The sequence below is a fragment of the Oncorhynchus clarkii genome, chromosome 1, assembly GCF_045791955.1.
Source record: "Oncorhynchus clarkii lewisi isolate Uvic-CL-2024 chromosome 1, UVic_Ocla_1.0, whole genome shotgun sequence".
Lineage (NCBI taxonomy): Eukaryota > Metazoa > Chordata > Actinopteri > Salmoniformes > Salmonidae > Oncorhynchus > Oncorhynchus clarkii.
Window position 1 is genome coordinate 20,683,756 of NC_092147.1, and position 22,838 is coordinate 20,706,593.

Below are 22,838 nucleotides of genomic sequence, written 5' to 3' on the forward strand. Positions count from 1 at the left end.
CACGGTTGTAGAACGCTGTTCTAAAATGAGCATTGCACATGTGAGTGGTTTCATGGACAGAGATGGAAATGTCCATTCGAAATTTAGAAAGAGGGGAGATCTAAAGATGCAACAATTGTCATGGATTGCTTATATTGTATGACTAGGATAATGCCTTTGGCTGCTAGACAATGAAAGTAAGTTGAAAGGAAACCAATAGAAAGCACAGTCAAAGAGGAGAATAAATGAGTTTGTCAAGGATAATACAGTTGAAGTCGGAAGTTTATATACATTTAGGTTGGAGTCATTAAAACTTGTTTTTCAACCACTCCACAAATGTCTTGTTAACAAACCATAGTTTTGGCAAGTCAGTTAGGACATCTACTTTGTGCATGACAAGTAATTTTTCCAACATTTGTTTACAGACAGATTATTTCACCAATAATTTACTGTATCACAATTCCAGTGGGTCAGAAGTTTACATACACTAAGTTGACTGTGCCTTTAAACAGCTTGGAAAATTCCAGAAAATTATGTCATGGCTTTAGAAGCTTCTGATAGGCTAATTGACATCATTTGAGTCAATTGGGGGTGTACCTGTGGATATATTACAAGGTCTACCGTCAAACTCAGTGCCTCTTTGCTTGACATCATGGGACAATTAAAAGAAATCAGCCAAGACCCCAGAAAAAAAATTGTAGACCTCCACAAGTTTGGTTCATCCATGGGAGAAATGTCCAAACGCCTGAAGGTACCATGTTCATCTGTACAAACAATAGCACACAAGTATAAACACATGGAAATAGAAACACATGGGACCACACAGACGTCGTACTGCTCAGGAATGAGACACGTTCTGTCTCCTAGAGATGAACGTACTGTGGTGCGAAAAGTGCAAATCAATCCCAGAACAACAGCAAATGACCCTGTGAAGATGCTGGAGGAAACAAGTGCAAAATTATCTATATCCACAGTAAAACAAGTCTTATAATGACATAACCTGGAAGGCCGCTCAGCAAGGAAGAAGCCACTGCTCCAAAACCGCCATAAAAAAGCCAGACTAGGGTTTGAAAGGGGGAAGCTTGCAAGCCGAAGAACACCATCCCAACCTTCAGGCACAGGGGTGGCAGCATCATGTTGTGGGGGTGCTTTGCTGCAGGAGGGACTGGTGCACTTCACAAAATAGATGGCATCATGAGGAAGGAAAATGATGTGGATATATTGAAGCAACATCTCAAGACATCAGTCAGGAAGTTAAAGGTTGGTCGCAAATGGGTCTTCGATATGGACAATGACCCCAAGCATACTTCCAAAATTGTGGCAAAATGGCTTAAGGACAACAAAGTCAAGGTATTGGAGTGGCCATCACAAAGCCCTGACCTCAATCCCATAGAACATTTGTGGGCAGAACTGATGAAGCGTGTGCGAGCAAAGAGGCCTATACAAACCTGACTCAGTTACACCAGCTCTGTCTTGAGGAATGGGCCGAAATTCACCCAACTTATTGTGGGAATCTTGTGGAAGGCTACCCAAAATGTTTGACCCAAGTTAAACAATTTAAAGGCAATTCCACTAAATACTAATTGAGAGTATGTAAAACTTCTGACCCACTTGGAACGTGACAAATGAAATCAAAGCTGAATAAATCATTCTCTGCTATTATTCTGACATTTCACATTCTTAAAATAAAGTGGTGAACCTAACTGACCTAAAACAGGGAATTTTTACAAGGATTAAATGTCAGGCATTGTGAAAAACTGAGTTTAAATGTATTTGGCTAAGGTGTATGTAAACTTCAGACTTCAACTGTATATGACAACAAAATCACACAAAAATTATCAATGGAAATCAAATTTATCAACCCATGGAGGTCTGGATCACACTCAAAATTAAAATGGAAAACCACACTACAGGCTGATACAACTTTGATGTAATGTCCTTAAAACAAGTCAAAATGAGGCTCAGTAGTGTGTGTGGTCTCCACGTGCCTGTATGACCTCCCTACAACGCCTGGGCATGCTCCTGATGAGGTGGCGGATGGTCTCCTGAGGGATCTCCTCCCAGACCTGGACTAAAGCATCCGACAACTCCTGGACAGTCTGTAGTGCATCGTGGCGTTGGTGGATGGAGCGAGACATGATGTCCCAGATGTGCTCAATTGGATTCAGGTCTGGGGAACGGGCGGGCCAGTCCATAGCATCAATGCCTTCCTCTTGCAGGAACTGCTGACACACTCCAGTCACATGAGGTCTAGCATTGTCTTGCATTAGGAGGAACCCAGGGCCAACCGCACCAGCATATGGTCTCACAAGGGGTCTGAGGATCTCATCTCGGTACCTAATGGCAGTCAGGCTACCTCTGGCGAGCACATGGAGGGCTGTGCGGCCCCCCAAAGAAATGCCACCCCACACCATGATTGACCCACCGCCAAACCGGTCATGCTGGAGGATGTTGCAGGCAGCAGAACGATCTCCACGGCGTTTCCATGCTCTGTCACGTCTGTCACGTGCTCAGTGTGAACCTGCTTTCATCTGTGAAGAGCACAGGGTGCCAGTGGCGAATTTGCCAATCTTGGTGTTCTCTGGCAAATGCCAAACGTCCTGCACGGTGTTGGGCTGTAAGCACAACCCCCACCTGTGGACGTCGGGCCCTCATACCACCCTCATGGAGTCTGTTTCTGACCGTTTGAGCAGACACATGCACATTTGTGGCCTGCTGGAGGTCATTTTGCAGGGCTCTGGCAGTGCTCCTCCTGATCCTCCTTGCACAAAGGCGGAGGTAGCGGTCCTGCTATTGGGTTGTTGCCCTCCTACGGCCACCTCCACGTCTCCTGATGTACTGGCCTGTCTCCTGGTAGCGCCTCCATGCTCTGGACACTACGCTGACAGACACAGGGTTCGGGTCGAGAGCCAAACCCTGTCCCCCGGTTCAAACACGGGGGCCTCACTGCGGTGGCGGTCAGCACTCGTCTTCTGTCGTCCACTGGCTTGTTGGAGGGATCCCTGGACGGTCCTCCAGGTCTCTTTGGAGCGCTGCACCCACTCCTCCACCGCAGGAGCCTCGGTCTGGCTCGGATGCCATGGTGCCACGACCGGCTGGTACCCCAACACGCACTGAAATGGGGACACGATAGTAGAGGAGTGGCGTAGTGAGTTCTGGGCCATCTCAGCCCAGGGGATGTATCTCGCCCACTACCCTGGCCGGTCCTGGCAATACGACCGCATAAACCTACCCACCTCCTGGTTCACTCTCTCCACCTGCCCATTACTCTCGGGGTGATAACCGGAGGTCAGGCTGACCGAGACCCCCAGACGTGAACTGGGGACCCCGATCAGAGACGATGTCCTCCGGCACCCCGTAGTGCCGGAAGACTTGGGTGAATAATTCCTCCGCAGTCTGTAGGGCTGTAGGGAGACCGGGCAACGGGAGGAGACGGCAGGACTTAGAGAACCGATCCACAATCACCAAAACCGTAGTGTTCCCCTGAGACGGGGGGAGATCAGTCAGGAAATCTACGGATAGGTGAGACCATGGTCGTTGTGGAACGGGGAGGGGTTGTAAATTCCCTATAGGAAGGTGCCTAGGAGCCTTACTCTGGGCGCATACCGAACAGGAAGAGACATAAAGCCTAACGTCCCTAGCCAAGGTGGGCCACCAATACTTCTCCCGGAGGCCCCCCCACTATCCTTGCCACCCCAGGGTGACCCGAGGAGGGTAGTATGTGAGCCCACCGAATCGGTTGTTCCCGGACACCAAGCGGCACGTACTTCCGCCCAGCCGGACACTGAGGAGGCGCGGGCTCCGCCCGTAACGCCCGCTCGATGTCCGAGTCCACCTCCCATACCACTGGTGCCATCAGCCTCGAGGCGGGAAGGTTGGGAGTAGGCTCAGTGGACCGATCCTCCGTGTCGTAAAGGCGGGACAGTGCGTCAGCCTTTACGTTCTGGGAGCCCGGTCTGTATGACGACGTAAAACGGAATCGGGTGAAGAACATGACCCACCTTGCCTGACGTGGTTTCAGTCTCCTAGCTGCTCGAATATACTCCAGATTCTGGTGGTCGGTCCAGATAAGAAAGGGGTATTAGCCCCCTCAAGCCAGTGTCTCCACACCTTCAGAGCCCTGACCACCGCTAACAACTTCCGGTCCCCCACATCATAGTTACGCTCCGCTGGACTGAGCTTCCTCGAAAAGAAAGCGCAGGGGCGGAGTTTTGGTGGCGTACCCGAGCGCTGTGATAACACTGCACCCACCCCAGCCTCGGACGCGTCCACCTCCACTATGAATGCTAGAGAGGGGTCCGGGTGCGCTAACACGGGTGCATCCGTGAACAGCGCCTTCAACCTGTTGAAAGCTCTGTCCGCCTCTGCTGACCACCGCAAACGCACCGGGCCCCCCTTCAGCAGTGAGGTAATGGGAGCCGCTACCTGGCCACAACCCCGGATAAACCTCCAAAAACGCTGCACCTCCTTCACCGTGGTCGGAGTCGGCCAATTACACACGGCCTTAATGCGGTCACATTCCATCACCACCCCCGAGGTGGAAATGTGATAGCCCAGGAAGGAGACAGCTCATTTGGAGAACACACACTTCTCAGCCTTGACGTATAGGTCATGCTCCAGCAGTCTACCAAGCACCTTGCGTACCAGAGACACATGCGCGGCGCGGGTGGCTGAGTAGATCAGAATGTCATTGATATAAACAACCACGCCTGAGAATCTCGTCTACAAAGGATTGAAAGATGGCTGGACCATTCTTTAACCCATACGGCATGGCGAGGTACTCATAGTGTCCCGATGTGGTACTAAACGCGGTTTTCCACTCATCTCCATCCCGAATACGCACCAGACTATACACGCTCCTGAGATCCAGTTTTGTGAAGAACTGTGCTCCGTGAAATGATTCCACCGCTGTAGCGATGAGAGGTAGTGGGTACCTAAACCCCACTGTGATAACATTTAGACCTCTATAATCAATACACGGACGCAAACCTCCCTCCTTTTTCTTCACAAAAACGAAACTCGAGGAGACGGGTGAGATGGAGGGCCGAATGTACCCCTGTCCCAGAGATTCCGTGACATATATTTCCATAGCCAACGTCTCCTCCTGGGACAATGGGTACACATGACTCTTGGGAAGCGCAGCGTTTACCTGGAGATCTATCGCACAATCCCCTGCCGGGCTATGAGGTAGTAATTTAGTAGTTTTCTTTTTACTGAAAGTGATTGCCAAATCGGCATATTCGGGGGGATGCGCACCGTGGAACCCTGGTCTGGACTCTCCACCGACGTGGCACCGATGGAAACTCCCAGACACCTTCCAGAACAGTCCTCTGACCACCCCTGGAGAACCCCCTGTCTTCACGAAATCTTAGGATTGTGCCGAGCCAGCCAGGGAATCCCCAGCACCACTGGAAACGCAGGCGAATAAATAATAAAGAGACTTATACGCTCCCTGATTCCCCTGCGTCACCATGTCCAGTGGAACCGTGGCCTCCCTGACCAACCTCGACCCTAATAGCTGGCTATCTAGGGAGTGCACTGCGTTTTAGGTATTTCAGAAACTGTCACTGTTTCATATAGAATGTTTCACACAGGGCACATTTCCTTCACCGGGTGGGCTGTTTGGGAAATGTTTGGCAAAATTAGAGTATACCAACTTTTCCAGGAACCACTACACCACTGCTCTTGGCCTTCATGGTAAATCTGCTGGGAGATCGCTCAAGTTTTAAGTCTAAGTTAGACGTCCCATCCTGGTCCCAAGAACGTCTACAATTGCCTTCAAAACCAGCCACTAGGGGCAACGGTGAACTTTACTACCTTCGAGTAGGCTGGCAGCTTTTGCTAGGGTGCTGTGAACTGGGATGGTGAATGCATTCCCCTGCATCAGTCCACCATTACCATCATTTCACTTCAGTTTGGAGTTGTGGCAGTTTATTTTTTAGGGGAAATTGTAAGATTAAAATGATGCCACTGACCTTCATTTTCTCCATTCTCTTTATTCCAAACTTCCAGTTTTCAAAGGATGGTAAAACTCATAGAGCTGGCAGTTGATAAAAGGCAACATCCTCCAAAACCTTGGAATAGAGATAGTGAGGCGAGTGTATAATTGTATTTATTATGGATCCCCATTAGCTACACTTCCTGGGGTCCAGCAAAACTAAGGCAGTTATCAAAAAAAATGTCAACATTACAATACATTTACAACAGATTTCACAACATATTAAGTGTGTGACCTCAGGCCCCTACTCTACTACCACGTATCTACAACACAAAATCCTTGTGTACATGTGTGTATAGTGCTATCAGGGATCAAGGCAAGACCCAGGTGCAGACTGTCGAGGGAACAATGTTTATTGTCACAACAGGGGCAGGCAAAGACAGGTCAAGGCAGGCAGGGGTCGAAGATCCAGGGTAAGGCAAAGGTACAGGACGGCAGGGGGAAACAGGGTCAGGGACAGGCAGAGTTCAGTAATCCTGAGGTGGAGCAAAGGTACAGGACGGCAGGGGGAAACAGGGTCAGGGACAGGCAGAGTTCAGTAATCCAGAGGTGGAGCAAAGGTACAGGACGGCAGGGGGAAACAGGGTCAGGGACAGGCAGAGTTCAGTAATCCAGAGGTGGAGCAAAGGTACAGGACGGCAGGGGGAAACAGGGTCAGGGACAGGCAGAGTTCAGTAATCCAGAGGTGGAGCAAAGGTACAGGACGGCAGGCAGACTCAGGGTCAGGCAGAGAGGTCAGGCGGGCGGATACAAGGTCAGGACAAGCAAATCAAATCAAATGTAATTGTTCACATACACATAGTTAGCATATGTTAATACGAGTGTAGCGAAATGCTTATGCTTCTAGTTCGACCATGCAATAATATCTAACAAGTAATCAAAGAACGCGAAGCAAGGCTAAAAACCAGGAGGACGAGGAAAGAGAGGCTGGGAAATGATAGGAGCTGACAGGAAACCGCTGGTTAGCTTGAACGAACAAGACGAACTGGCCACAAACAAGCAAAAAACACAGGTATAAATACACAGGGGATAATTGGGAAGAGGGGCGACACCTGGAGGGGGGTGGAGACAAGTACAAGGACAGGTGTAACAGATCAGGGCGTGACAAGTGCGTATGTTATCGTGTGTTTGTATGCATGTGTCTGTACCTATGTTTGTGTTGCTTCACAGTCTCCACTGTTCCATAAGGGGTATTTTTATCAGTAAAAAAAAAAATCTAATTCTACTGCTTGCATGAGTTACTTGACGTGAAATAGTTCCATGAAGTCATGGCTCTATGAAGTACTGTGCGCCTCCTTCACTTTGAGCCAGGAGAGATTGACATGAACATTATTAATGTTAGCTCTCTGTGTATATCCAAGGGTCAGTGTCACATAGTCGATTTAGAGCCATCACTAATAAACCCAATGTGTCTTCAATGTTAGTGACATGCTGCAAATTTGTAAAGTTTAAGTGATACAGCTTTAGTCGTTCTTTACCTGTTGCTGTGGTTTCATAGCATTAGAAAAGTAGACACCCTTACATTGTCCTACCTACCTTGATATTGACTACTATGGAAGATGATTGTGAACTGAATTACTGTTCTCTCCAGTCAAGCAGCCTTGTTTAACACTTTTGAATAACTTTATAAGCAGTCATAAATATTAATAAGCATTTTAAACTTTCAAGCATGACAAATTACAAGCATCATAGAGATGACTAAATCTAATCTATGAACATTGATTTTGCAAAATGTTTTATAGGAAGGTACAAGGAGTGAGAATGACATGCTTCCATGGATGTTTATGCCAGGACCGATTGCAATTAAGAATGAATTAGATTATGATGAGGAAAACAAAATAATAAGATTAAATGTTTCGAGGGCGATTTCCATACATAGTTAATTAGAGAGAATGATATTAACAGCTACTTGTTCTTATAGGTATCCAGATGTGAGTGTGTGTGTGTGTCCCTGCCACAAGGACTGGAGCCCTACATAGGGTCACAACTGTGTTTCTGACATTACCCTCTGTAACCTTCCCATTGTGTTACACTGTCACTTGTCCAATGTGCTTGTAACACAATGAAGGTGCTTTAACAGAGGAGAGCGCATTATAGGCTACATCTGCATGGCTTGTCAACCGTAAGACTACTCTAGCAGAGAGTCAACAGACAGAGAGCCAATCTGTGAGCTCAGGGTCAGCATGAACATGTAACTCTATCGTGTATCAGGAATACTGCAGGCAGTAATACAGGAGAGCTCATTCATACCCCAAAGAAACTGACATCTCGCTGTACGGCACAAACCGGCCTAGACACAGGCCCGACTACCGTTCTGTTTTAGCTCAGCCTGCCCCTCGAGTTATTCACAACAACAAAACATGAAGAGAGGTAGAAGGGGAGGGGTAGAGATGAGAGAGAGACTAGAGAGAAAAAGGGATGATGTATAGAGGAAAGGTAGATCAAAGAGAGAGGAAATTGAGTTAGAAAGGAGAGAGAGTGAGAGAGATGACAGAGATATGGAAGAGAGGTAAAGAGAGGAGGGACCAGTACGGAGGTAACAGAGGTAGAGAATGGTAGAATGGAGAGAAGTGTGGAGAGGATATAAAGATAGAGAGAGGAGATAGAGGTATAAAGGAAAGATGGTTGGGGAGGACGGACGCTGTGTTGTCCTGAAGAGAGTAATGATACCAGGCGATGGATGCAGACAGGGTCACATCTCATCACATCAAACTGCCCGTATGTCACTTACCTCCTCAGCAGTGGCAAAACAGGCGAGGTCATTGTTGCTTCCATCCTCCCATTCATCCATTCATATAAATCCTGCCTGTTGGGATGGGCTATTGACATGCGTGGAAAACATCAGTACTCTAAATTAATGCATGCATTACGTGTCTGATAATACTTTACTGAATACCCCTCATTTGGTGATGTGATGCATGTCTTATTGTCACACCCTGACCATAGTTTACTTTGTATATTTCTATGTTTTGGTTGGTCAGGGTGTGAGCTGAGTGGGCATTCTATGTTTCATTGTCTAGTTTGTCTATTTCTATGTCTGGCCTGGTATGGTTCTCAATCAGAGGCAGGTGTTAGTCATTGTCTCTGATTGGGAACCATATTTAGGTAGCCTGGGTTTCACTGTGTGTTTGTGGGTGATTGTTCCTGTCTCTGTGTTGTTCACCAGATAGGGCTGTTACGGTTTTCGTTACGTTCTTTGTTTTGTAGTGTTTGTATCGATTCGTGTTTTACGTTTGTTTATTAAACATGGATCGCAATCTACACGCCGCATTTTGGTCCGACTCTCCTTCACATACAGAAAACCGTGACACTTATGTGATGCATGCTATATGTTGAAAGGATACATCCATGTTCGATACACATCTGTCAGTCTGAAGGAAACAAGGATTGCGTCTGAAATTACACCCTATTCCCTAGATGCCATGATTATACAATGGGAGTGACCATGTTACTCGTGTAGCCTTGATTGATTTCCTGCTTGACAGCTGACTTGACAGGAACAGTCCATTTTAGCACATATTTCATATTGTTGATATAAAGTGGAAAGGAATATTTACAATTGAGCCAGACAGTATAAACAATAATCAGTACTATGACAATCCACTGTATGACTAACTTCGACAGTATGTTCAATGAAAAAGCTAAGCACATAATATACCTCCCCAGGCCCATACATAAAGAAGGCAACATGTGGGGAGTGAGAGAGGCAGAGAGAGACAGAGAGACAGAGACAGAGACAGAGCTTATGCAACATCCTCCTACTTCAGATAGGGCTAGCATCACTACACTATTATCAGTCCTTGTGGCTTGTCAATTAGTCACTTTGAATCAATAGGACCACAACTTCCTGTTGGTTCATTCATGTGTAGATTCATTAACACTTCCCCCTCCATGATGTCATGGTGGGTAGGGCCAAATGGGTGGTTTGAAAAACAAGGCTGTTGATTTCAAACACAACATATTTCCCCATTGTTTGTGGCTGTTTCTGCATCTGTTTTTGTACAATATTTTATTCACATGTTTTATAACTAAATGGACAGGGCAAAGGTTGTCCATGGTTGGAGGGGTGTTGTTCACTGTATTGCTCTAATACACAAGCTGCATCACATGGTTAGGCTACCGTTTTCTTCTCTCACCACTAGCTTTGTTGTGTGACAGGAGTGTGCATTGTTTACTGAAACCCAATGATGCTCGAAACTGGGAGAAAACCCAATTATCTGCTCTTATAAAACCTAGACAGCATTGTCAATGGATTAGCAAATACCCTGTTTATTCTTCTGTTCAGCAACAAAGACATTATACACTGACTGTACAAAACATTAGGAGCACCTTCCTAATATTGTGTTGCACTCCCTTTTGCCCTCAGAACAACCTCAATTCATCGGGGCATGGACTCTACAAGGTGTCGAAAGAATTCCACAGGGATCCTGGCCTATGTTGACTCCAATGCTTCCCACAGTTGTGTCAAATTGGCTGGTTGTCCATTGGGAGGTGGATCCCAGCAGCGTTGCAGTTCTTGACAAACTCAAACCAGTGCACCTGGCACCTACTACCACACCCCGGCACTTTAATATTTTGTCTTGCCCATTCACCCTCTGAATGGCACACATACACAATCCATGTCTCAATTGTCTCAAGGCTTAAAAATCATTCTGTAACCTTTCTCCTCCCCTTCATCTACACTGACTGAAGTGGATTTAACAAGTGACATCAATAAGGGATCATAGCTTCACCTGGATTCACATGGTCAGTCTGTGTCATGGAAAGAGCAGGTGTTCTTAACGTTTTGTACACTTAGTGAACATTAAAGGGCATCATAAGACAATACTGGAGCTACGGTATATCTTTCATAAAAGTAGGTGTAAAGTGTGTTTTAAGCGAGCACAATTGACACAATTTGATTGGCAGCTCCCTCAAAGAGAGAGAAGGAAACACTACATTAAACTTAAATTGTGTAAATCATAAAAATTACATTTGAGCAGGGATCTTCTCTCTATGAATAAGCATCGAATATACTAAGCCAGCCACCGCTTTACAAACATCAGTTCAGAACTCTAAGCTACCCCTGTGCATATACCCATCAATTCCATTTAAAATAGTGTACATCTAAGCCTCTTAGAACCGTGTCCAAGTACAGAAATGCATGCTGCTCACATGAATAACTAACCCTGTCTTCCACTGAATACAGTCATCATCATACCAAAGAGTGGTTCCATGTCCAATAATAGGACTACTGTAGGCAGCTAAACAGTTTTGGCAGGGTTATATTGGTTTGTGTTGACTGAGAGCAGGCCTGTGTTTGGATATACATTAAATATAGCAGGTACACTTCTCCACTGACAGAGTAGAGCATGAATAAATCTCTGTAGGTTTCCGGAGCTGTCACGTTTCCTCAAAAACTTTTTTTTGTCCTCCCAACAGCTCTCTAGCATATATAGGTCAGGAGATGGCTGTGAACGTGTCCTCCCAGTCTTTCCTATATGTTCAATGTACACCATGAGGCATAGGAAACATATAGTATCACTGAAAGATGTTTAGCTCATGGTTTAGAGATATGCAATCTGTTTTTATGGTGAATTATATTGAATGAGAATGCATATATCGACCACAATGCATTGAATACTACTAGTATTAATGTCCGTATGACATTGAAAGAATAGTTTGGTTAAAATGTACATTTGTCAAACATCGTCTTATACAGTCTACAGGCGCCATTGAATATTGACTTTCGGAAATATTGGACTAGCTTATATATACAGTGCCTTGCGAAAGTATTCGGCCCCCTTGAACTTTGCGACCTTTTGCCACATTTCAGGCTTCAAAAATAAAGATATAAAACTGTATTTTTTTGTGAAGAATCAACAACAAGTGGGACACAATCATGAAGTGGAACGACATTTATTGGATATTTCAAACTTTTTTAACAAATCAAAAACTGAAATATTGGGCGTGCAAAATTATTCAGCCCCTTTACTTTCAGTGCAGCAAACTCTCTCCAGAAGTTCAGTGAGGATCTCTGAATGATCCAATGTTGACCTAAATGACTAATGATGATAAATACAATCCACCTGTGTGTAATCAAGTCTCCGTATAAATGCACCTGCACTGTGATAGTCTCAGAGGTCCGTTAAAAGCGCAGAGAGCATCATGAAGAACAAGGAACACACCAGGCAGGTCCGAGATACTGTTGTGAAGAAGTTTAAAGCCGGATTTGGATACAAAAATATTTCCCAAGCTTTAAACATCCCAAGGAGCACTGTGCAAGCGATAATATTGAAATGGAAGGAGTATCAGACCACTGCAAATCTACCAAGACCTGGCCGTCCCTCTAAACTTTCAGCTCATACAAGGAGAAGACTGATCAGAGATGCAGCCAAGAGACCCATGATCACTCTGGATGAACTGCAGAGATCTACAGCTGAGGTGGGAGACTCTGTCCATAGGACAACAATCAGTCGTATATTGCACAAATCTGGCCTTTATGGAAGAGTGGCAAGAAAGCCATTTCTTAAAGATATCCATAAAAAGTGTTGTTTAAAGTTTGCCACAAGGCACCTGGGAGACACACCAAACATGTGGAAGAAGGTGCTCTGGTCAGATGAAACCAAAATTGAACTTTTTGGCAACAATGCAAAACGTTATGTTTGGCGTAAAAGAAACACAGCTGAACACACCATCCCCACTGTCAAACATGGTGGTGGCAGCATCATGGTTTGGGCCTGCTTTTCTTCAGCAGGGACAGGGAAGATGGTTAAAATTGATGGGAAGATGGATGGAGCCAAATACAGGACCATTCTGGAAGAACCTGATGGAGTCTGCAAAAGACCTGAGACTGGGACGGAGATTTGTATTCCAACAAGACAATGATCCAAAACATAAAGCAAAATCTACAATGGAATGGTTCAAAAATAAACATATCCAGGTGTTAGAATGGCCAAGTCAAAGTCCAGACCTGAATCCAATCAAGAATCTGTGGAAAGAACTGAAAACTGCTGTTCACAAATGCTCTCCATCCAACCTCACTGAGCTCGAGCTGTTTTGCAAGGAGAAATGGGAAAAAATGTCAGTCTCTCGATGTGCAAAACTGATAGAGACATACCCCAAGCGACTTACAGCTGTAATCGCAGCAAAAGGTGGCGCTACAAAGTATTAACTTAAGGGGGCTGAATAATTTTGCACGCCCAATTTTTCAGTTTTTGATTTGTTAAAAAAGTTTGAAATATCCAATGAATGTCGTTCCACTTCATGATTGTGTCCCACTTGTTGTTGATTCTTCACAAAAAAATACAGTTTTATATCTTTAAGTTTGAAGCCTGAAATGTGGCAAAAGGTCGCAAAGTTCAAGGGGGCCGAATACTTTCGCAAGGCACTGTATACACACACGTCTTTGTCCCCCAAACTTTAATTTGGGGAATAACTTTTTCCTTTAATAAGCAGGTGCTGTAGAGCATATTCCACATTCTCCATTCATATAAACAGAATGCTGTTAACTTTGACCTTTTTCTTCTCTCCCTCTGTCTCTCTCCCTCTGTCTCTCTCCCTCTGTCTCTCATTCTATAGTACAAACAAGTGGAGCAGTACATGTCTTTCCACAAACTGCCAGCTGACTTCCGACAGAAAATCCATGACTACTACGAGCACAGATACCAGGGCAAGATGTTTGATGAGGAGAGCATCCTGGAGGAGCTTAATGAACCACTGCGGGAGGTAAAACAACAAAACACACCATCAAAACTCTGACAATGTCTCACACTTAAAGAGTGGAACAAAGGAACCAAAAATACATTGATTTCTCTGCAAAGCTTCATCGTTGTCTTTTGCAAATATGTCCCTTAACAACATTTGAAGTTCTGAGCCTCTTGTTCTACTAAGTCATTAAACCAAACAAATGAGTCCATACATTTTGTTTCCATTTCCCCACCTTTGCTATGTTAGATTTAGACCTAACAACATTGCAATTCACTAAAAGTCATGATATTTACCCTTAGGAAATTGTCAACTTCAACTGCCGTAAGCTGGTGGCGTCCATGCCCCTGTTTGCCAACACCGACCCCAACTTTGTGACGGCTATGTTGACTAAGCTCCGCTTTGAGGTCTTCCAGCCTGGAGATTACATCATCAGGGAGGGCACCATCGGCAAGAAGATGTACTTCACCCAACATGGTGTGACCAGTGTTCTGACCAAAGGAACCATGGGCATGAAGCTCTCAGATGGATCCTATTTTGGAGGTGTGGATGGTCAACAATATACAGTATTACTACTTTTCTAGGATTGAGTTTTCTACAACTTTCCTAAGATCTGCTGCTGCTGGAAAACCTGGGATCAATAGATTCTATATTATTCTATTCTATAATGGTGCTAATAACACATATCTACTATAGAACAGAAGTTGCATACATTACAGTACATTCATGTAGACTTAATTCATGTTCTTTGCTCCGTATAAATCCAATGGTTTATATTAAAACTGTAGCAAACAAGAGAATGAAAAGGAAAAGAAAAACACCCTGACATTTGAGTTTGACTTCTTCTCGCTAGTCTTCTCGCCCCGCAGCCAGTTTTATCCCACTTCCCCATGCAGCCTGTCCTCCCCCTGCCTGTTTGGGGACTCAGCGCTGTTGTTGATCCACAAAAAAGCTGTCATTTTCTTAGGGTCTGGGGACATTCTTCACACCCAGATGAGTTTCCACTAATTACCACAGCCACATAGGCATTTGTAAAAATGTATGAATCGAAAATTAGCTTTAATCACTTAGCAGTGTGGTCAAGGTTAGGCTAATGTTAGGTTTAAAATCACATTTTAAGAAGATCAATTGTAGAAATAGGCAGGGTCCATGACGTTGTGGCTGTGGTAACTAGTGACGACCCTTTAGAAGAGCAGAGTTCACTTCAGTGGTGCTGTGGGATGGGCTGTGAGGTGACAGGAGCATGGGCGGGTGTTGAAGGAATGTCTGAGATCCACAGCAGCACAAATGCCCATTAATAACAGCTAATTAGTCCACAGAACACTGATGACAGAGACATTATATGCCACTAGGAAGCCAACCTTTTTTACATGGCATGGGTTAGGAGGAGAATACTTGATCAGAATATCTGTTAGATTTGTGGTGGTGTTTGTGGTTGATTCATCTGCTATTGCTGACAATTTATATTATTGCTGGAGAAAATAGGAAGAGTGAATATGGAAAGAAGGTAGAAACAAGGTAATGGAGTGGCAGGTAGCCTAGTGGTTAGAGCATTGGGCCAGTAACTGAAAGGTTGCTTGATCGAATCCCCGAGCTGACAAGGTAAAAATCTGTCGTTCTACCCCTGAACAAGGCAGTTAACCCACTGTTCCTAGGCAGTTAACCCACTGTTCCTAGGCAGTTAACCCACTGTTCCTAGGCAGTCATTGTGAATAAGAATTTGTTCTTAACTGGCTTGCCTAGTAAAATTATGTAATATTTGATCAAAGATTTTATTTTATTTGACCTTTATTTAACTGGGCAAGTCAGTTAAAAATAAATTCTTATTTTCAATGATGGGCATTAGGGAAGTATATGTCATCTCTACACGACATAGCCCATATTTGTTTTTAAAGGGTGAGTAAGTGGGTGTAGTAGGGTCAGAAAAGTCACATACCAGCATTGAGTTCTGCTGCTTGCCTCTGCATCGCTCAGCACGGCTGAGAAAACAGAGTATGATTAATCTTGTGAAGAACTGTAAATCCCCCACTAAATAGCGAAGAGACACATGGCTGCGCTGACACTCAAGGTCACACTTTAATACCCTCTGAATAAGGAGCCATTTTGAGAGTGGGGGAGCGGATCTGGGGTGGAGAAGGTCACTGAGGTTATTATGTAAATGTATAACTCATGTATAGAACATCACTTTGTTGCTATTTAATGGTGTGTGGGCGTCTATCCCGCGGGTGGAAGCTGATATTGACTGCGCTTGTTAATTCCTCTATTTCCATGGCCCACAGGGGGTTTGCCTACCGCTGGAGAGGCTGATCTGTAGAGTGGAGCCCGTGCAGAGTTTCCACTTGTTACCAAAGCCACAAAGGCGATATTCTAAAAATGAGTAAAAGCAAGTAAATTACTGCATACAGTAAATTACATTCCAGTGGGGGGTTTTCTTCACAGAGAGCCAGAAGATACCTTTCACACGTGACAGGGGAGTGAGTCGGGAAAGCCGGGGAGGCAGCGGAGTAAAAAGAGCACATGGTTGCCAAGACAACAGTCAGTCACAGGCCAGAGAAGGAAGGGTAACACCTGAATGAAATGAACCTTGGCTCCACCACCTCTCCAGCCCTGCAGCTCCCTCCCTTCACTAAGCTGTCACAGTTGGGTCTTTGTTTTAACGGCCTATCTCCTCAGTAAATGACCCATTTCCACGTGCAATAAATTGTTTTCTGAGGTTAGAACAACAGGACTAAATGAGCGTGTCATGTCCAAGTGACTTTTGTCATGAGCACGACATTCAAATGGCTCATGTTTCTTTGACATGTTTCTGTAGCTGAGATACAGTAATGATGGTCCCTCTGGCTGTGTAGTAATTGTGTCTGTCTCTGACACTCCTGTCTCTCTCTCCCTCCCACAGAGATCTGTCTGTTGACCCGAGGCAGACGGACGGCCAGTGTGCGAGCGGACACGTACTGCCGTCTCTACTCCCTGTCTGTGGATAACTTTAATGAGGTGCTGGAGGAGTACCCCATGATGAGACGAGCCTTCGAGACTGTGGCCATCGACCGACTGGACCGGATAGGTAAGACCAGCCTACCACCAATAAAAAAAGCCGATACATGATTAGCTATGGGCATAGTTGAGGCATTTTGTGTCATTCATAGAATCAGCAGAACAAAGACGAACATATCTATCGATGAAACCTATTGTAACTATGCAACTAATAATTTATCTTTGATTTCCCTTTTTTCTATATGTCATATTAACATGTCATATTTATAGCTATCTAAAGGATATGACTTTTGCAAGATATGATTATTATCTATGACTTGAGTGTGCCATACTCCCCTGGGTTTACACTAAATGTGCTCACAGGATGAGTGATGCTCATTTGTAAAAGTGATTTATCAGCACACTAACTAAACAGCTGTCTATGCTCTCATGTGTGGGAAGGAGGGAGCCGTTTTCCCTCAGTTGCTGCTCTTACCGCCAGTGTTGCTACTCTGTCATTCACTTAACTATCATCGGAAAGCACCTGGTTAGTGAATTCCGTGCCATGAGTGTAAACAAATCATATATTTTTGCTAAACGGAGCAGGCAAGTCCCCTGTCTTGCCCAGGTTAATGTGATGATGACGTTATCCCTCGTTCACGTGACTTCACATGTTTACAAAAGGGGCCCTGCATCCCCCACCTGCCAGGGGTTGCCATGGCAGCTAGATTCCACATCACGTACGAGCTGTTCGTTTCACTCATTTGGAGGAGATTAAGGTGTCTTTGGTCATTGACAACAGGCTAACAGCTAACCTGAACAGAGCATAGTGGAAAATAGGACTAGGAATATTCTGTTTAATTTGCCTGCTGTTTCCTGACAGCAGAAGTCTCGTGCATCAAAGGCTCAGTATTTCATGTGGCCTGACTAACAAGTATAGAAAGCTAATTTTTTCCAAATCTAAACAGAAATTCAAAGGAGGATGACAATTATCTTTCAACCTAGGAGTTTTTTTGGAACACAGAGTCTTTTTCCGAGACCTTCAACTGAAGCCCCAAAGAAATCATGTTTATATATTTAATATCTGCTGTCTCACAGTTTACATATTGTGTACTACAACGCTCTGGCTCCTTTAGATGGATATGGGAGAGACAGCCCAGCAAACTGGGAACATTCCCAGAACATTAGCTAAGATACCCATGACTTTCTAGTTAGGGTTTTATCTAACATTAGTATGATAGCATCCCAAAAACATTCAATTGATAACATATATTTTTTTTTATCCTTTGAGTGTTCGCATAAAATTCACAAAAATGTTGTACACAACATCTTTAACAACCACAAAATAACATCTCATTAGGTTTCCAGGTAATGTAATAACCCAATTTACCAGAAGAAAATGGTTCTGTGAAAGTTCCCAGAACATTCGTTAGGTTGCGGCAAATGTTAACATGGTTAATTGTTAATTGCAGCAAATGTTAACATAAAATTGTCCAGTCGTGCTGATGATTATACAATGTTTGTATAAAATATTCACCTGATGTTGCCAGAACATTTCCAGAACACATGTGGGGGCATCACAAAAGATATGTTCTAAAACAGAAGAAACTGTCCAGTTATGCGAATAATTATACAATGTAAATTGCCATTAAATCTGGAGAGAAACATAATGGAGATGTTTTCCAATCTGCTTAAGTTTTAAGGAGCTACAAACTTGTGTGCTGAGAATGTCTTGGACCTCCAAGACCAGGTAAAATGTATATTGCGTGAACATCAATGGAATATTATGTTAAACCTAAAACAAATATGTTATTTTAACCACATCAAATGGACTATTTTGGAAATTGTGGAATATTGTGGGAATTGTTAGATTTTTTATTTTATCCTTATTTTACCAGGTAAGTTGACTGAGAACATATTCTCCTTTTTATTTATTTAATTTTATATTTCACCTTTATTTAACCAGGTAGGCTAGTTTGCAACTAGTTTGCAACTACGACCTGGCCAAGATAAAGCAAAGCAGTTCGACACCTACAACAACACAGAGTTACACATGGAATAAACAAACATATAATCAATAATACAGTAGACAAATCTATATACAACATGTGCAAATTAAGTAGAATAAGAGGTAAGACAATAAATAGGCCATGGTGGCGAAGTAATTACAATATAGCAATTTAACACTGGAATGGTAGAATGTTGCAGAAGATGAATGCTCAAGTAGAGATACTGGGGTGCAAAGGAGCAAGATAAATAAATAAATAAATACAGTATGGGGATGAGGTAGATTGGATGGGCTATTTACAGATGAGCTATGTACAGGTACAGTGATCTGCTCTGACAGCTGGTGCTTAAAGCTAGTGAGGGAGGTAAGAGTCTCCAGCTTTAGTGATTTTTGCAGTTTGTTCCAGTCATTGGCAGCAGAGAACTGGAAGGAGAGGCGGCCAAAGGAATATTTGGCTTTGGGTGTGACCAGTGAGATATACCTGCTGGAGCGCGTGCTACGGGTGGGTGCTGCTAGGGTGACCAGTGAGGTGAGATAAGGTGGGGCTTTATCTAGCAGAGACTTGTAGATGACCTGGAGCCAGTGGTTTTGGCGACGAGTATGAAGCGAAGGCCAACGAGAGTGTACAGGTCACAGTGGTGGGTAGTATTTATGGCTTTGGTGACAAAACGGATGGCACTGTGATAGACTGCATCCAATTTGTTGAGTAGAGTGTTGGAGGCTATTTTGTAAATGACATCGCCGAAGTCGAGGATTGGTAGGATGGTCAGTTTTACGAGGGTATGTTTGGCAACATGAGTGAAGGATGCTTTGTTGCGAAATAGGAAGCTGATTCTAGATTTCATTTTGGATTGGAGATGTTTAATGTGAGTCTGGAAGGAGAGTTTACAGTCTAACCAGACACCTAGGTATTTGTAGTTGTCCACATATTCTAAGTCAGAACCGTCCAGAGTAGTGATGCTGGATGGGCGTGCAGGTGCGGGCAGTGATCGGTTGAAGAGCATGCATTTAGTTTTACTAGCATTTCAGAGCAGATGGAGGCCACGGAAGGAGAGTTGTATGGCATTGAAGCTCGTCTGGAGGTTGGTTAACACAGTGTCCAAAGAAGGGCCAGAGGTATACAGAATGTTGTCGTCTGCGTAGAGGTGGATCAAAGAACCACCAGCAGCAAGAGCGACATCATTGATGTATACAGAGAAGAGAGTCGGCCTGAGAATTTAACCCTGTGGTACCCCCATAGAGTCTGCCAGAGGTCCGGACAACAGGCCATCCGATTTGACACACTGAACTCTATCAGAGAAGTAGTTGGTGAACCAGACGTTGCAATCATTTGAGGAACCATGGCTGTGGAGTCTGCCAATAAGAATGTTGTGATTGACAGAGTCGGAAGCCTTAGCCAGGTCGATGAATACGGCTGCACAGTACTGTCTCTTATCGATGGACCTTGAGCGTGGCTGAGGTGCACCCATGACCAGCTCTGAAACCAGATTCGATAGCGGAGAAGGTACGGTGGGATTCGAAATGGTCAGTGATCTGTTTGTTAACTTGTCTTTCGAAGACCTTAGAAAGGCAGGGTAGAATAGATATAGGTCTGTAGCAGTTTGGTTCTAGAGTGTCTCCCCCTTTGAAGAGGGGGATGAACGCGGCAGCTTTCTAATCTATGGGAATCTCAATCGATACGAAAGAGAGGTTAAACAGGCTAGTAATAGGGGTTGCAACAATTTTGGCAGATCATTTTAGAAAGAGAGGGTCCAGATTGTCTAGCCCTGCAGATTTGTAGGGGGCCAGATTTTGTAGCACTTTCAGAACATCAGCTATCTGGATTTGGGTGTTGGAGAAGTGGGGGAGGTTTGGGTGAGTTTGCTGTGAGGGGTGGAGGGCTGTTGATCGGGGTAGGGTTAGCCAGGTGGAAAGCTTGGCCAGCCGTAGAAAAATGCTTATTAAAATACTCAATTATAGTGGATTTATCGGTGATGACACCTCTTCCCAGCTGCCCACTAAGTCCAGTGGGCAGCTGGGAAGAGGGGCAGCTGGGAAGAGGTGCTCTTATTCTCCATGGACTTTACAGCGTCCCAGAACTTTTGGGAGTTTGTGCTACAGGATGCAAATTTCTGCTTGAAAAAGCAAGCCTTAGCTTTCCTAACTGCCTGTGTATATTTGTTCCTAACTTCCCTGAAAAGTTGCATATCATGGGGGCTGTTCGATGCTAATGCAGAACGCCACAGGATGTTTTTGTGCTGGTCGAGGGCAGTTAGGTCTGGAGAGAACCAAGGGCTATATCTGTTCCTGGTTCAATTTTTTTTGAATGGGACATGCTTATTTAAGATGGTGAGGAAGGCACTTTTAAAGAATAACCAGGCATCATCTACTGACGGGATAAGGTCAGTATCCTTCCAGGATACCCCGGCCAGGTCGATTAGAATGGCCTGCTCGCTGAAGTGTTTTAGGGAGCTTTTGACAGTGATGAGGGATGGTCGTTTGACCGCAGACCCATTACGGATGCAGGCAATGAGGCAGTGATCGCTGAGATCTTGGTTGAAAACAGCAGAGGTGTATTTGAAGGGCAAGTTGGTTAGGATGATATATTTGAGGGTGCCCGTGTTTACGGATTTGGGGTTGTACCTGGTGGGTTCATTGATAATTTGAGTGAGATTTAGGGCATCAAGCTTAGATTGTAGGATGACCGGGGTGTTAAGCATGTCACATTTTAGGTCACCTAGCAGCACGAGCTCTGAAGATAGATGGGGGGAAATCAATTCACATATGGTATCCAGGGCACAGCTGGGTGCAGAGGGTGGTCTATAGCAAGTGGCAACGGTGAGAGACTTGTTTCAGGAAAGATGGATTTTTAAAAGTAGAAGTTCGAATTGTTTGGGTACAGACCTGGATAGTAAGACAGAACTCTGCAGGCTAACACTGCCCCTTTTGACAGTTCTATCTTGTCGGAAAATGTTATAGTTAGGGATAGAAATTTCAGGGTTTTGGGGTGACTTCCTAAGCCAGGATTCAGACACGACTAGGACATCCGGGTTGGCAGAGTGTGCTAAAGCAGTCAATAAAACAAACTTAGGGAGGAGGCTTCTAATGTTAACATGCATGAAACCAAGGCTTTTACGGTTACAGAAGTAAACAAATGAGAGCACCTGGGGAGTAGGAGTGGAGCTAGGCACTGCATGGCCTGGATTAACCTCTACATCACCAAAGGAACAGAGGAGAAGTAGGATGAGTACGGCTAAAGGCTATCAGGACTGGTCGTCTAGTTTGTTCAGAGCGGACAGTAAAAGGATCAGGTTTCTGGGCGTGAGATAATAGATTCAAGGTATAATGTACAGACAGAGGTATGGTAGGATGTAGGTACATTGGAGGTAAACATAGACATTGAGTAATGATGAGAGAGATATTGTCTCTAGAGACGTTTAAACCAGGTGATGTCACTGCATATGTGGGAGGTGGAACTAAATGGTAGGTTAAGACATATTTACAGCAACAACCTGGGGAATAGTTACAGGGGAGAGGAGGGGGGGATGAATTAGCAAATTTGAATGTTCTGTGCAACCTACAGTACCAGTCAAAAGTTTGGACACACCTACTCGTTTTCTTTTATTGTCACTATTTTCTACATTGTAGAATAATAGTGACGACATCAAAACTATGAAATAACACATATGGAGTCATGTAGTAGCCAAAAAAACAAATCAAAATATATTTTAAATTCTTCAAAGTAACAACCCTTTTCCTTGATGACAGCTTTGCATACTCTTGACATTCTCTCAACCAGCTTCATGAGGTAGTCACCTGGAATGCATTAGTTGAAAATTAATTTGTGGAATTTCTTTCCTTCTTAATGCCTTTGAGCCAATCAGTTGTGTTGTGACATGGTAGGGGTGGTATACAGAAGATTGCCCTATTTGGTAAAATACCATATTATGGCAGGAACAGCTCAAATAAGCAAAGAGAAACAACAACAAAAGTTGTGGCAAAATGGCTTAAGGACAACAAAGTCAAGGTATTTGAGTGGCCATCACAAAGCCCAGACCTCATTCCCATAGAAAATTTGTGGGCAGAACTGAAAAAGCGTGTGCGAGCAAGGAGGCCTACAAACCTGATTCAGTCACACCAGCTCTGTCAGGAGGAATGGGCCAAAATTCACCCAACGTATTATGGGAAGCTTGTGGGAGGCTACCCAAAACATTTGAC

At 44.4% G+C, this 22,838-nt stretch overlaps 1 pseudogene; it reads left to right on the plus strand.

Annotated features, from left to right (window-relative positions):
• The window catches only part of LOC139415632 (potassium/sodium hyperpolarization-activated cyclic nucleotide-gated channel 2-like), a 105,516-nt pseudogene that overhangs the window by 74,928 nt on the left and 7,750 nt on the right, over window positions 1-22,838 (plus strand).